Raw genomic sequence first — 15,001 nt, 5'->3', positions numbered from 1 at the left:
AGCCATTGCACTCAAGCCTGGGGGACAAGAATGAGACTTCTCTCAAAAAAAAAAAAAAAAAAAAAAAGATGTTATGCCCCCAAAAATGAAGTGGAGGGCCATGTCCTGAGAGAGGGAAGGGATCTCCAGGGTTGGAATCTCCAGCCTTTTGTCCTCGCTTCTCATCATATGAATAGGAAGGATATCATTTCTGAGGCTCCCCATATCCTAGCTTCAGGAATAACTTTTGTTAGGCCTGCTAGTCTGAGGCGGGATCCTAAAATTCCAGATAGTGCCCCCCCACCACCGACAGGGCTTTGGGCAAAAAATATGTCTTTCTGATTGCTGAGCCCAGGTGCCTAAAGAAGGGAACAGAGTCCTGAAGTTTATACTAGAAATCATTCTTCTAGGGGAAACTAGAAAAGCACCGGAGACAGGGAGTGGTTTTTAAAAGTGGGACAAGTCTCGGAGAAGAGAGGTGGGAGGAAGTTTGTCTGATAGGGGTTGAGACCCAGGAGGCAAGAATCAGGATAGATAGGATAGATGGGCGAGTCTTGTTTGGGCGACATGACTTTGAGAGTTCTGCTCATGGCTACAGGGTCAACCAACTTTTTGTCGGGACCCCAGAGCTGAATGGCTTTCCTCTCTGTTGACTCTCAGCTCAGTCCAGAAGTATAGGAAAAGTGGAAACTGGTTCCAGTTAAACCAACATTCCCAACTCCTAAGAGTTGGCGGTTGTTAGAGAGCCCTTTCCCAGAAAGCCTGACACCCGTGTCTTTAGTCTGGCGGCTGCGCTAGTTGCTTTTAACTGGCCAACAGGTGCCTGGTATTTAGCCCCTGAATGCTAAAGAAAAATAGGACAGACTAGCAAGCGAAAGGGGTCCAATGGTACCAACTGCTTGGTGATAGTCCCATCTGGGTTGCCAGGATGTGTCTGGAGTTGGTTCCTTCCAGTGAGTAGTTGGTCTCACTGACTTCAAGAATGAAGCCATGGACCTCTGCGGTGAGTGTTACAGCTCTTAAAGGTGGCACGGACCCAAAGAGTGAGCAGCAGCAAGATTTATTGTGAAGAGCAAAAGAACAAAGCTTCCACAGTGTGGAAGGGGACCCGAGCAGGTTGCTGCTGCTGGCTGGGGTGGCCAGGTTTATTCCCTTATTTGTCCCCACCCACATCCTGCTGATTGGTCCATTTTACAGAGTGCTGATTGGTCCATTTACAATCCTTTAGCTAGACACAGAGTGCTGACTGGTGCATTTTTACAGAGTGCTGATTGGTGCATTTACAATCCTTTAGCTAGACGTAGAGCACTGATTGGTGCATTTTTAGAGTGCTAATTGGTGCCTTTACAATCCTTTAGCTAGACACAGAGTGCTGATTTGTGTGTTTTACAGAGTGCTGATTGGTGCATCTACAGTCCTTTAGACACAGAGTGCTGATTGGTGCGTTTACAATCCTTTAGCTAGACAGAAAAGCTCTCCAAGACCCCACTCGACCCAGGAAGTCCAACTGGCTTCACCTCTCAGTATGACACTGCTAGTTGTACCACCGCATATTGAATCAATGTCATACTGGTGGACTTTTATGTTACTTTTAATTTTTTGCTCTTGCAGACTGTTTCAGTGAATATTTTTGTACATGTGTCATTTAAAATATATACTTATAGGCCTGGTGTGGTGACTTATGCTTGCAATCCCAGCACTTTGGGAGGCTGAGGCAGGCAGATCTCCTGAGGCCAGGAGTTCGAGACCAGCCTGGCCAACATGGCAAAACACTGTCTCTACAAGAAGTACAAAAATTAGCCGGGCATGGTGGCGCATGCCTGTAGTTCCAGCTACCTGGGAGGCTGAGGCAGGAGAATCGCTTGAACCCGGGAGGCGGTGGTTGCAGTGAGCCAAGATCCCGCCACTACACTCTAGCTGAGGTGACAGAGTGAGAGTGTGTGTGTGTGTGCGTGTGTATCTATATTTATATATATTTACTTATAGAATATATAGAATAAATTCATAGACTGTATGTAGAATGAATACATATAGAATACATTCCTTGAAGTAGAATTTCTAGATCAATGAATATGGCACTAACAATTTTGATTGGCCATGAGGAAGCTCTATCCAGTGATCTCTTGAACACTGTGGCTGTGAGCCATCCCCTTCCTCAGAGTCTCTGCTGTTGCTATCAACGGCAACTGTTTCCACTTGCAGAATCCTCCCTATTCTTTTCTGGAGTATGTGATAAAACGTCTTATCTAGTGGATTTGTATAAATCCTTCATGCACGGAGAATGCTTTGTATATGTGGTGTAATGTGGCTGGTTCAACTTTTTTTTTTCCACAATCTTTTACTTGTCATCATAATCCTGGTTATGGAAGCCCTCTGCTGACTTCCTGGCATCTTCCTTCTTTTCTTCTGTTTCGTTCTCCTCCCTCCTCCTCCTCCACTACCACCAGACTTCATATAATTTCACCCACTAAAAGGACACTTTTTTTGCTTTTCTTTTTCTTCTCTTCCTCTCCTTAATTTCAACTCCACTAGGCTACAGTTCCCAGTTATTCAATCAAATGAATCTAGGTGTTGCTGTACAGCTATTTTGTAGACGTGATTAAAGTCCACAGCCATTTGACTTTAAGTAAGGGAGATTATCCTTGATAATCTGGGTGAGTCTGATTCAATCTGTTGAAAGGCCTTAAGACCAGAGCTGAAGGCCCTGTGAACAGTATTCTCCCTGTGAACAGTAGCTTTAGCATGTGCCTGAGAGTTCCAGACTGCTCTTCTTGATGGCCCACCCTACGGATTTCAGACTCGGATTTCACCCTGCAGATTTCACTCCCTACAACAGTGTTAGCCCATTTCTTGCAATGAATCTCTTCATATATATCTTCTACTGGTTCTGTTTCTCTGATTGAACCCTGAATGATACATCCTTCAAGGTATTTCCTCCATCCAGTCTGGGAACTCATTTCATTGATAAGACAAGCATAGGGAGGGACTCCTCAGACCCTTTTATCTGCCCCTCAAGGGGAAAACCAATTTCAGTGAATAATTACAGAGAACTACCATTGCCTCTGATAGAAAATAAAACATTCTTCAGGGCCCAGGAAGAGTTTCCCAGTGTCAGGAGCCATGTGCCATGGTAGTCAAATGGAACCACCCTATTGTTGCTTAGTTGGTTGGCTGATGTCAAAATGCTGTTAATTGCATAAAAAAGAGAGTAGGCCAGGCACATTGGCTCATGCCTGTAGTGCCAACTATTAATATTTGGGAGGCTGAGGTGGGAGGCTTCAGCCCAGGAAATCAAGGTTGCAGTGAGCTGTGATTGAGCCACTGCACTGCAGCCTGGGTGACAGAATGAGACCCTGTCTCAAAAAAAAAAAAAAAAAAAAAAAAAAGAAAAGAAAAGAAAGTAAAAATGATTGAACATAAAAATGAAGGTGGGAAAAGTCTAAAATATCTATGAGGCTGGACACGGTGGCTCATGCCTATAATCCCAGCATTCTGGGAGGCCGAGACAGGTGGATCGCTTGAGCTCAGGAGTTTGAGACCAGCCTGGGCAACATGATGAAACCCCATCTCTACCAGAAATACAAAAAATTAGCTGGGCATGGTGGCTTGTGCCTGTGATCCAACTACTTGGGAGGCTGAGATGGGAGGATTGCTTGATCCCGGGAGGCAGAGGTTGCAGTGAGCTGTGATCATGCCACTGCACACCAGCCTGGGCAACAGAGTGAGACCCTATCTCAAAAAAAAAAAAAAAAGAAAAATAAATGTATGTATATAAAATATGAGTCCATACTGATACAAATAAGTGATTAAATAAATAGATAAATAAATGGGGGAGAATAGACAAATCTTTAATGCAGAAAGATTCCAAGTAATTTAGGTAGATATTCTGCCCTCAGGGAGGAGGAGCATTATTCTCTATTCCTTAAGCATGGGCTGCAAACAGTGACTTCCTTCGAAAGAGTACAGTGTGGAAAGGGGTGAGAAGAGTAACTTTGCAGTGGAGAAACCTCACAAACACTACCTCAGCCAGATGATGATCAACATCAACAGTGGAAAGTCATGTTGATAGTATGTATCCTATGACGTGATGAAAACGGTACCCTACCTCTGTGGTCTTCCTCTCCCAAATGCATACCCCAGTTTAATCATGAGGAAAACATCAGAAAAATCTCAATTGAGGGATATTCTTCAAAATTCCTGGCCAGTGCTCCTCAGAAATATCAAGGTCATCAACAACAAGAAAAGTCTGAAAAGGTGTCACAGCTGAGGAGAAATGACAACTAAATGTTATGTGGTGTCCCGGATGGGATCCTGGAATAGAAAAAGGACAGTAGGTAAAAACCAAAGAAATCTGGCTGGGCGAGGTGGCTCACACCTATAATCCCAGCACTTTGGGGGTCCGAGGCAGGCGGATCACCTGAGGTCAGGAGTTCCAGACCAGCCTGACCAACATGGAGAAACCCCATCTCTACTAAAAATACAATATTAGCCAGGTGTGGTGGCGTATGCTTGTAATCCCAGCTACTTGGGAGGCTAAGGCAGGAGAATCGCTTGAACCCAGGAGGCAGAGGTTGCGGTGAGCTGAGATCACACCACTGCACTCTAGCCTGGGCGACAGAGCGAGACTCTGCCTCAATAATAATAATAATTTTTAAAAAATGAGCCAGGCATGGTGGCGCGTGCCTGTAATCCCAGCTACTCTGGAGGCTGAGACAGGAGAATCCCTTGAACCCGGGAAGTGGAGGTTGCAGTGAGCTGAGACCACTCCATTGTACTCCAGCTTGGACAACAAGAGTGCAACTCTGTCTCAAAAAAATAAATAAAAATAAAAATAAAAAAATAAATAAATAAATAAAAAATCAGCTGGGCATGATGGTGCATGCCTTTAGCCCCAACTACTTGGGAGGCTGAGGTGAGAGGGTTACTTGAGCTCAGGAGTTTGAGGCTACAATGATAGCGTCACTGCACTCCAGCCTGGGCGACAGAGTGAGACCTCATCTAAAAAAAAAAAAAAAAAAAACCTTGGGGTGGTGCGGTGGCTCACGCCTGTAATCCCAGCACTTTGGGAGGCCGCGGCGGGTGGATCATGAGGTCATGAGATAGAGACCATCCTGGCTAACACGGTGAAACCTCGTCTCTACTAAAACTATATATATATATGTGTATATGTATACACACACACACACACACACACACATATATATATAAAATTAGCAGGGTGTGGTGGTGGGCACCTGTAGTCCCATCTACTTGGGAGGCTGAGAGGCGGGAGAATGGCGTGAACCCAGGAGGCGGAGCTTGCAGTGAGCCGAGATCACACCACTACACTCCAGCCTGGGTGACAGAGCAAGACTCCGTCTCAAAAAAAAAAAATTACTATATATTCCAGCAATTCTACTCTTACGTTTCTACCTAAAAGAATTGAAAACAAGTATTCAAACCAAAATTTGTACACAGATGTTCACAGCAGCACTATTCACAATGGCTAAAAGATGCAAAAAGCAAAATGTCCATCAATGGATGAATGGCATATCCTATAGAACTGAATAGTATTCCACCATATACTGATACATGCTACAACATAGATGAACTTCAAAAATGTGCTATGTAGAAAAAAGACAGACACAAAGGTCACACATTGTATGATTCCATTTGCATTAAATATCCAGAATAGATAAATCCATACACAGAACGCAGATTAGTGGTTTCTAGAGCCTTGGGGGAGGGAGGAATGGGGAGTGACTTCTTGATGGGTATAGGGTTTACATATGGGGTGATGAAGCTGTTGTGAAACTAGATAGAGATGATTATTATACAACTTCATGAATATACTAAATGTCACTGAACTGTACACTTTCAAATGGTTAATCTTATGTTTTATGTGAATTTTACATCAATTTTTTTTTGAGACAGGTCTAACTCTGTCACCCAAACTGGAGGGCAGTGACATGATCAGGGCTCACTGTAGCCTCAGCTTTCTGGTCTCAAGAGACCCTTCCACCTCAGCCTCCCAAGTGGCTGGGACTACAGGTGTACACCACCATGCCCAGCTAATTTTTTATATTTTGTAGAGATGAGGTCTCACTATGTTGCCCAAGCTGGTCTCGAACTCCTGGCCTCAAGCAATCCTCTCACCTTAGGATCACAAGTTGCTGGAATTATGGGTGTGAGCCACCATGCTTGGCCACATCAACTTTTTAAAAAGAGGAATGCATCAAATGCACAGAGGAAGCTGAGACTACAGGTGTGTGCCACCAAGCCCAGCTAATTTTTGAATTTTTTGTAGAGTTGGAGGAGAGGGGTTCTCCCTGTGCTGTCCAGGCTCGTCTTGAACTACTGGGCTTAAGTGATCCTCCCACCTCAGCCTCCCAAAGTGCTGGGATTACAGGTGTGAGACACTGTACTTGGCCAGAAGTGATGTTTGAAGTGAGTTGTTAATCAATTTATGAATCGCTTAGCAAACATTTATTGTGTGCACACTAAATGCTAGTCAGTGAGGTAGGCATTGAGGTGATATAAATAGATATAGGCCAGGTGTGGTGGCTCACAACTGAGGCATGAGAATCACGTGAATCCGGGGGCAGAGATTGCAGTGAGCCGAGATGGTGCCACTGCACTCCAGCCTGGGCGACAGAGTAAGACTCTGTCTCAAAAAATTTAAGTAAAATAACACATAAATAGATATAGTAGATATAGATACCTATATCTATGCATATATTAATATTCTCTCTCTCTCTCTCTATATATATATATATATATGAATTCAGATCTTATCTGCCCTCTCAGAGAGCTCACTATATAGTTGGGAGAGACAAACACATAAATAGGCAATTATAGTACCTTGTGGTACATGCAATGGTAGATGTATATACAAGGTATTATGGAAGTAAGGAGGAGCAGCACCCATCACAGCCTGGGGGTGCTTTAAAAGAATTATTAGAAAGTGGCCAATTGGTCAGGTGGCCAAGGTGCGGTGGCTCATGCCTGTAATCCCAGCACTTTGGGAGGCTGAGGTGGGAGGATCGCTTGAGCCCAGGAGTTCAAGACCAGCCTCGGCAACATAGCAAGCCCCTGTCTCTACAAATAATAGCAATAATGGTAATAAAATCAGCATGGCATGGTGGCATGTGCCTGTAGTCCCAGCTACTCAGGAAGTTGAGACGGGAGGATCGCTTGAGCCCAGGAGGTCGAGGCTGCAATGAGCCATGATCACACTACTGCACTCCAGGCTGGGTGACAGAGCAACACCCTGTCTCTGGAAAAAAAAAAAAAAAAAAAAGGAAGAAAAGAAAAAAAGAAAGTGGCCAAGTGAAAAGGGGAAGGAAGGTCATTTTAGGCAGAACACAAATAAAGGTATAGAGCTAGGAGATAGAAGATACATATGGAGAGACAGAGTGAGAGAGAGTGTGTGTGTGTGTGTGTGTGCGTGCATATGCATAGGAAGTAATTACAAGTGGTTCCATCTTATCTTGAATTTTTTTTTGAGATGGGGATTTCACTCTGTTGCTGAGGCTGGAGTGCATGGCATGATCTTGGCTAACTCCAACTTACTCCTCCTGGGCTCAAGCAATCCTCCCGCCTCAGCCTCCTGAGTAGCTGGGACTATGGGGGCGTGCCACCACAGCCAACTAAATCTTTTTTTTTTTTTTTTTTTTTGAGGTGGGGTCTCGCCATGTTACCCAGGCTGGTCTCAAACTCTTGGACTCAAGTGACCTGACTGCCTCGGCCTCCCAAAGTGCTGGGATTACAGGCATGAGCCACTGTGCCCGGCCAAGTGGTTCCATCTTGTAAAAGATAAAAATCAAACTAGGAAGTGGTAAGTCATGGGTTTCAAACAAGTGAACAACAGGCTTATGTTTTAGATAAATCCTTCTTTTAACAGTGTGACGTCTAAGATTAGAAGAGGAACAAAACTGGAGGCAGGGAGACTAATAAGAAGACTGTTGCAATAATCCAGATGAAAAATGATCAGGGTCTTAGCCAGGCAGGGAAGTGGTAATTGTGATAAAAAGGAAAGGTCAGAATCAAGAAATGCTTAGATGATAAAATTAACAGGATTTGAGCATTGATTGGATATTGGTGGTGAGACAGCGTTAAAGATAACTCCAGGTTCCTGTTCTGTGTGATGGAGTGTGGATTTGTCAGAGATGTTAGTTGATAGCAACAAAGGCTGACTCAGCATAAAGAGTATTATTATTATGATTATTTTTGAAGGATATTAGGAGCTGGGCATGGTAGCTCACACCTGTAATCTCACCACTTTGGGAGACCAAGACTGGAGGATCATTTGAGCCCAAGAGTTCGAAATCAGCCTGGGCAACTTAGTGAGACCCTGTTTCTAAAAAAAACAAAAATAATAGGCTGGGTGTGGTGGCTCATGCCTTAATCCCAGCACTTGGGGAGGCTGAGGCGTGTAGACAACTTGAGGCCAGGAGTTTGAGACCAGCCTGGCCAACACAGTGAAACCCTGTCTCCACTAAAAATACAAAAATTAGCTGGGTGTGGTGGTGCATACCTGTAATCCCAGTTACTCAGGAGGTGGCTGAATGAGGCAGGAGAATCTCTTGAACCTGGCAGGCAGAGGTTGCAGTGAGCCAAGATTGCACCACTGCACTCCAGCCTGCGTGACAGAGTGAGACTCTGTCTCATGATAATAATAATAATAATAATGATAATTTAAAAAATTAGCTCGGTGTGGTGGCACACACCTGTAGTCCCAGCTACTCAGGAGGCTGAGTCAGGAGGATCACTTCAGCCCAGAAAGTTGAGGCCACAGTAAGCCATGATCATGCCACTGTACTCCAGCCTGGCTGACAGAGCAAGATCCTGTCTCTTAAAAAGAAAAAAAGGATATTGGGGAGCTCCCACAATTGTTGGGAGAGCTGGAGAATCAGGTTAGAGACTAAGCTTTCAGGAACAATGCCTCAAACCACTGCAGAAGTGGCTGGATGATATAGGTGCCCCCACTGCTGTGAGAAATCAACCTTGAAAACACTGGAAATTCCCTAGTGGAAAAAAAAAAAAAAGGAAGAGAAGCTCCAAACTCCACATATCCACATAGAGCAGGTTTCCTCACAAGGTCATAAGGAAGACTGGCAAATATCTCTGACTTACACTGCAGAGCTGGGGCTCATGGACATTCTTCCATATATAGAAAAGCTTTTCAAATTCTGAGGGCAGCCACAGTGTGACGCAGATGGTGCCGCTATGAACCAATGTAGAGAATAGAAGAATTTGGGGGCAGGAGTGAGAAGTTCCATTTTTAACATGTGGTATTTCAGGTGTCTGTAGAACATTCAGATATAGATGTCTAGCAGGTGGTGAGATATTTAAAGTCCTTAGCATTCAGGTAGCAGTTAAAACAACAAAAATGGGTAGGATGGTCCAGGGAGAGCATGTAGATTGAGATGAGAAGAAGAAAGAAAACAGAATCCTGGGTGTGGGAAAGAAAGCTTGCCTGGATTCTTGGTGCCCCTATAAAAGGCCCTAGCTGGCAGGCGTGATGGCTCACGCCTGTAATCCCAGCACTTTGGGAAGCTGAGGAGGGCGGATCACCTGAGGTTGGGAGTTCGAGACCAGCCTGACCAACATGGAGAAACCTCGTCTCTACCAAAAATACAAAATTAACTGGGCGTGGTGGGCGCATGCCTGTAATCCCAGCTACTTAGGAGGCTGAGGCAGGTGGATTACCTGAGGTTGGGAGTTCGAGACTAGCCTTACCAACATGGAGAAACCCCGTCTCTACTAAAAATACAAAATTAGAAACCCCGTCTCTACTAAAAATACAAAATTAGCTGGGCGTGGTGGCACATGCCTGTAATCCCAGCTACTTGGGAGGCTGAGGCAGGAGAGTCGCTTGAACCTGGGAGGCAGAGGCTGTGGTGAGCCGAGATTGCGCCATTGCACTCCAGCCTGGGCAACAAGAGCGAAACTCTGTCTTGGGGGGGGGAAAAAAAAAAAAAGCTCTAGCCGCCTGGGCTACAGGAATTTATACAATATAGAGAATGTTTGTTTTTGCTTCCCCTAGACACATTTCACTTTTCACATACCATGAGGATGATTTCTGTAGTAGCCATTTGTCTAACTAATTGCCCTGTTCTAAAAAGAAAAAAACTTTTCTCCCCAAGAGATCCAAATGCTTACAGACAGGGCTAGGTCCCTAGGGGCCAGGACCACTGGATCACTATTTTCCTAGGTATTTACGCTTCAAAAGGGATGAAGCCCAGACCTTGGAGACATCACTAGGCTGTAAAATCTGGAGACAGAAATCTGGCCCTTGGAAAGATATGTTTACATTATAAAAGGTTAAGGTAAGAACTAGGATCATTTCAATCCCATCTTCAAGGAGTGAAAGGTTTTTTAGAAGGGAGCAAGACAGCTGTCTCTCTCCTATGTATAAATGGAGAAAATCCACTGTTCTTCATTCCTCTATGGGGTGAAACTTGTTACTCACCCAGAAAGTTTCCAACAGTTCTCATCGTGTCACCTGTGGGTCTAGGTGTAGGGAACCTACGTGACAATGTGACTTTGGCTGTTGCTCTGTTCGTGAGTATTAATAAAGAACTTTTGGCTGGGTGCAGTGACTCATGCTTGTAATCCCAGCACTTTGGGAGGTTGAGGTGGGCGGATTGCTTGAGCTCAGGAGTTCAAGACCAGCCTGGGCAACATGGTGAGATGCTGTCTCTACTAAAAATACAAAAAAATAGCCAGGCATGGTGGCACATGCCTGTAGTCTCAGCTACTCAGGAGGCTGAGGTGGGAGAAACACTTGATCCTGGGAGGCAGAGGCTGCAGTGAGCTGAGATGTGCCACCACACTCCAGCCTGGGTGACAGAATGGGACCTTGTCTCAAAAAAAAAAAAAAAGAAAAAGAAAAAAAAAAAATTGGGAGGGCCGGGTGCTCACGTCTATAATCCCAGCACTTTGGGAGGCTGAGGCGGGTGGAGGTCAGAAGATAGAGACCATCCTGGCTAACATGGTGAAACTCTGTCTCTATTTAAAAATACAAAAAATTAGCCAGGTGTGGTGGCGGGCGCCTGTAGTCCCAGCTACTCAGGAGGCTGAGGTAGGAGAATGGCATGAACCTGGGAGGCGGAGCTTGCAGTGAGCCAAGATCACACCACTGCACTCCAGCCTGGGCCACAGTGCGAGACTGCATCTCAAAAAAACAAACAAACAAACAAAAAACAACTCTTCTGATCCAGATGCTTCAGGTTTCTTTAGTATTCACACATACAAAGTACTTCATTGTATGAGTATCTCAGACACTTCACCATTCTTGACAAAACACTGGGGGACATTAACATTTAAGTGGTGGAAAGAGGAAGAGGAGATCAAAAAGGAGACCAAATAGGAATGGTCAGAAGTACACACGGAAGAGGCCGGGCGCAGTGGCTCGTGCCTGTAATCCCACCAGCACTTTGGGAGGCCGAGGCAGGTGGATAACTTGAGGTCAGGAGTTCGAGACCAACCTGACCAACATGGCGAAACCTCGTCTGTACTAAAAATACAAAAATTTGCCAGGCATGGTGGCTCATTACCGTAGTCCCAGCTACTTAGGAAGCTGAGCCAGGAGAATTGCTTGAACCTGGGAGGTGGAGGTTGCAGTGAGCCGAGATTGTGCCACTGCACTCCAGCCTGGACGACAGAGCACGACTCCATCTCAAAACAAACAAACAAAGAAACTACATGACACATACACAATAACTAGGAAACTGAATTAATTCAAGGTGATAGAAGTCAATGAATAGGAACTTCCAATGAGGGTGGAATGATCGGCAGTGTTCAAATGCTGGAGAGGTCCAGCAACATTAAGAGTGAAAAGTACCTATTGACTTTGGCAGTTTGGAGGTCACTTTGCTAAAAGCAATTTCAGTGGAACCATTTTCTAGTACAGTAGGTAGGGGTATGAATGGATTTCAGGAAGTAGGGACTGCAAATCAGACTATTGCTATTTGGAGAAGCTTAAAGCTGAGAAGGAAAGGAATTGGCACCTGATTAAGATTCAGGATTAAGGGAGAGTTTTGTAATTTTTTTCTTAATGGGTAAGGTCCTAACGTGTTTAAGGCTGAGGAACAGACACCACAGGTTGAAATAAGAGAATGGATAACTCATGGAGCAGGCTGCTGAAAGAGATGGAAAAAGATGGCATTTGGGACACAGGGGGATGGGTGGACCTGGAACAGGAAGATGGAATGGAGATAGGGATGGATGTAAATGTAGTGTTGCTTGTAGTCGTTCCACTGAGGCTGAAGACCATGTATTTCTAGTGGCACTGATTTGTATTGTTTTGTAGGGTAGAAACATCTAGATGAAGAAGGGAAGAAGAGTGATTAGCTGTACCGACCCAAGGTTAGAGGTTTGTGGGGCTGGTGTGGTAGACAGGGATGAAAGGGAATTGAGGGCACTGGTGAGGGAGTAGTTCAGAGAGTCAAGCATGGGGTTAAGAAAGGTTGAGGCCAGGCATGGTGGCTCATGCCTATAATTCCAGCACTTTGGGAGGCCAAAGAGGGAGGATCACTTGAAGCCAGGAGTTCGAGACCAGCCTGGGCAACATAGTGAGACCCCCATCTATAAAAACATTTATTTAAAAAAATTAGCCAGGTGTGGTGGTGCCTGTGAGAGGTGAAGCCAGCTGGACTTTCTGGGTCGAGTGGGGACTTGGAGAACTCTTCTGTCTAGCTGAAGGATTGTAAATGCACCAATCAGCACTCTGTAAAAACGCACCAACCAGCACTCTGTGCCTAGCTAAAGGATTGTAAATGCACCAATCAGCACTCTGTAAAATGGACCAATCAGCACTCTGTAAAATGGACCAGTCAGCAGGATATGGGTGGGGAGAAATAAGGGAATAAAAGCTGGCCACTCCAGCCAGCAGCAGCAACCCGCTCAGGTCCCCTTCCATGCTGTGGAAGCTTTGATCTTTTGCTCTTCACAATTAATCTTGCTGCTGCTCACTCTTTGGGTCTGCACCACCTTTAAGAGCTGTAACACTCACCGTGAAGGTCCACGGCTTCATTCTTGAAGTCAGCGAGACCACAAACCCACCAGAAGGAACGAATTCTGGGCATACCTGTAGTTCAAGCTACCCAGGAAGCGGAAGCAGGAGGATCGCTTGAGCCCAGGAGTTCAAGGCTGCAGTAAGCTAGGATCATGCCTTTGCACTCTATCCTGGGTGACAGAGTGAGATCCCTGTCTAAAAAAGCAAACAAACAAATAAATAAATAAATAAAATTAAAAAATCTATTAAGAGGGGAAGGAAAAGAGGCCAGGAGGGACTGTCAGACTGGGAGAAAAAAGAGGGCTCAAAGGACTAGAGGAGTCCATATGAGGTTAAAAAACTAAACCAGGAAAAAAAAAAAAAAAAAAAAAAAAAACACCTCACATGTGCGTGGGGGCCTGAGGGAGCAGAAAGGAGAGGGCGCTGTGGTTCAAATGAAACCCTGGGATTATAGATGTTAGAAGTGAGCAGTTCCAGACAACAATACAGTTCAAGATGTGGTGCTTTATGTGTGGCTGAAGTGGAACAGAGAAGGTAATTGAGAGAGTCAAGGAAATGAGAAGTTGCTGATTGTGTCGTCTTCATAGACAATGAGATCCCCTCGTAAAAGGGTCAGGAATTAGAGTCGGGAGGGAGATGATGGGCCACATGCCAGTATCTTTACTTAAAAAGAGGAGAGTGAAGAATATGTAAGAATCTGCTAGGCAGACTGGGATGGAGGGGATGGCCATTCTAGCGAGAGGGAGGAGACTGGGAAAAGACATGGTTGGAAGTGTGAAACAGCCTGATCTTTTTAGGGAACTAAAACCAGTATGAGTGACGCCAAGTGTGAGTACAGGAATGTGGCAGCGGATGAGACTGGATTAGTAGGCAGAGCTGACATATGGAGGGCCTTGTGCACTAAACCAAATGATGCAGAACCACTGAGGGGTTTTAAGCTGAGTATTGACTTAATTCTGGTTTCGATTTTAGATTTTCTAAGGTCAAGTGTGGAAAATTAGAGTCAGGTAGGAATAGAGCCCCAGAGACCAGTTACGGGACTGTTGCAATTGCCCAAGCCAGGATGAGGGGCGTGGCACTGGCAGTGGAGTTGGAGGATGAATTCCAGAGCTATTTTGATATCCCACATGTGTTCTTGCAGCTCTACACCCTTTCACCTATTTTCAGCATGCAATGTGAGGCCTGGTAGGTTTTTCCGTTCAGTTTATGCTCTTTAATGTCCCAATTCTTCACCCCTGAGGCAGCCTTCAGACCTTTGAGGATGGGGTCCTTATCTCCACTATGCCCACTCCATAGGGCAGGAGATGAAATTATCCAAAGCTTTTTGGTCTCACTAATTTACTTTTCTTTACTTGCTTTTGTTTCCCTCTACCAAATTCTTCAGTTAATCCGAGGTAAGAATTTCATACCTTGAACATTATAGAATCAGGTTATTTCTTTTTCAGTGCTCTGTTGCCTAGAGGTTTGTATGTGACAAATTGAAAGGGCTAATACTCTATATGAAAGTTACACTCAGCATATGAAACCGACAGACCCTCTCCCCCAACCCCCACTTAGCACCCTCCCTCCTTTTTCAGGGTTACTAATTGCCATTTGTAGTAGGCAAAATTCTAAGACGACCCCCAATATTCCCTCATCCCGGTGTATACGTACTTTCTCCCTGTTACTTAGTCAAACACGAATCTAGAAACTGCTGTGAAGGGATTGTGCAGATGTAATTAAGTCAGCTGATTTTAAGAAATAAAGATTATCTTGGGTGAGTCTGACCTAATCAAGTGAACTCTTAAAAAGGACTGGGCTCTGCAGTCACAAAAAGACAAATACTATTTAATTCCACCTATAGGACATATCTAAAGTAGTGAAATCCATAGAAACAGAAAGTAGAAGAGTTGTCACCAGGGGTTGGGGGAGGGAGGGAGTTTTTTTTAAATTTATTTTTATTAATTATTATTATTTTTTTCGAGACAGAGTCTCACTCCGTCACCCAGGTGGAAGTGCAGTGGTGCAATCTCAGCTCACTGC

This window comes from Chlorocebus sabaeus, chromosome X (genome assembly GCF_047675955.1).
Source record: "Chlorocebus sabaeus isolate Y175 chromosome X, mChlSab1.0.hap1, whole genome shotgun sequence".
NCBI classification, from domain to species: Eukaryota; Metazoa; Chordata; class Mammalia; order Primates; family Cercopithecidae; genus Chlorocebus; species Chlorocebus sabaeus.
Note: the sequence above shows the minus strand (reverse complement) of the source record.